Genomic DNA, 1,866 nt, shown 5'->3' on the forward strand with positions numbered 1-1,866 from the left:
GTTGAAGGTTGTCCTGACGTTTGCGCTAACTCAGCTCGTCACTGCAAGTCAACAGGTGTCGATTCCTACTCCTTTCTTTCCTTCCTCCTTCCTCCTTACTTTATACTTGCTTCTTTACTCCATTTGCTTTCCTCTTCTTCTTAACTTGCAGTGCTTGGTTTTCCTTACTTGTTGTGATTAACTTGTAGGCTTGACAGTGTTGTCTATAGATGTAGTTCATCGTTGTTATTGTTTCTCATAAATCGCGGGCTTGTGGTTGAGATGGTTAGGAGCGATAATGTTCATGCCGGTGTGTGTGTGTGTGTGTGTGTGTGTGTGTGTGTGTGTGTGTGTGTTTTACCATTATATATCATGAATGGCTTGAGCCATCAACAGGAAACCTTCAGGGTATCAAGATACTGCCAAAATCTAAGATGACTTCGAAAATGGGCACTCGGGGCCAAAGTCAAGGTCACCAAAGTGGCTGCCAAAGATCAATTAGTTTTAATATGGACTGTCTGTTACCACTGGATCTTGTGAACGGCTTGAGCTATGTCACGAATTCGCTCAAGTGTATTTATACAAATTCGTGACATTGTACTTTGATGAGAAAACCATGAACTCGAGTGGAATTCCCACTGGTCATCACTCAGTTCAACCATCCTCGAATGCACTTCGATTGGGATGGTTTTCAGAACATTTATCATTGTTTCATAAGTGACCATTCTTATGCATGACATTAGTGCTTTCACTGAGTGATTTTACTGCGTGTGTTTATTGTTCGCCCTCTCTCTGTTGACTGTTGAAGTTAGGCCACGCCTACTTCTGGCGAACATGGCCATCTCTTACCCCCCTTCCCAGTTTGAACTTAGTCAGCTTTGGACCGCCTCGAGAATAGGATCGTTTGTGCCCAGCGTAGAGAGCAGCATCTCCATTGTACAGTGATTTCCTGGATCTCCACCTAGACGGTGATCGGCGAAGTGAGCCTAGCAGCGAATAGCTGCGCTTGGTGTTCGACAGACAGAAGCCCAGTCTTTCGTAGCTTCGGTTCCATCCATCCACTGACCAGTATTTCTGTTCGTTTTTCTAGGCTTAAATTCGATTAGCTTTTGAATGAGCAAGTGAGTGTATTTCCTTTGATATTTGAATTCATGAGTCCCTCTGTGACCGTGAATTCCCCTTTTGAATTCATTTTGAGATTCATATAACGTAAATTTATTTTATTGTAATCAATAAATTTTCAGTCCTTTTCTTTGAGCTTAATGTAATTAGAATCATGTTTTATTTCTCCACATTAAGTTTACTTTAGTTTACTGCTGCTCCTAGTTTGCACAAACTCCTTATATTATTCACGACTGGTATTTAGGTATGTTCATTTGTATCAAACTTAAATCCGTTGTGCCAGCAGGAGTTAAGCACCGGCAAGAACCCGTCCATTATTATTAGGATTAGTTATTGATTGTCAGGGGTGGAGTCACTTTCTCAAGAGGCTAACAGTAATAACAACCAGCTCTTGTGAGCGATTAGTCTCCGCTGTGTACTGTTGAGAAAGTTTACAAAATTCTCGTCCTTAGAGAATCGGCGAAGTAAGCCGGCATAACGTAAAACTTACTACTTGATTTTCACAAGTCAATTCCTTTTCTCTACTTTCCAGCAATAAAGGCATTTTTAATTCTCAAATTCACATCCCGCCGTGACAAGCTATCAACATGAAACCTTCAGGGTATCAATATATGGCCAAAATCTTGAAGGAGTTCGAAAATGGACACTCAGAGACAAGGTCAAGGTCACCAAAATGGCTGCCAAAAGTCAACTAATTATTATATGGATTGGCTTCTGTGAAATGCAGTGACTGAATCCCGTAGAGTTTTGCGAATTTTCATCAAA

This window comes from Coenobita brevimanus, chromosome 78 (genome assembly GCF_032717465.1).
Source record: "Coenobita brevimanus isolate Jiangsu-jjx chromosome 78, ASM3271746v2, whole genome shotgun sequence".
NCBI lineage: Eukaryota > Metazoa > Arthropoda > Malacostraca > Decapoda > Coenobitidae > Coenobita > Coenobita brevimanus.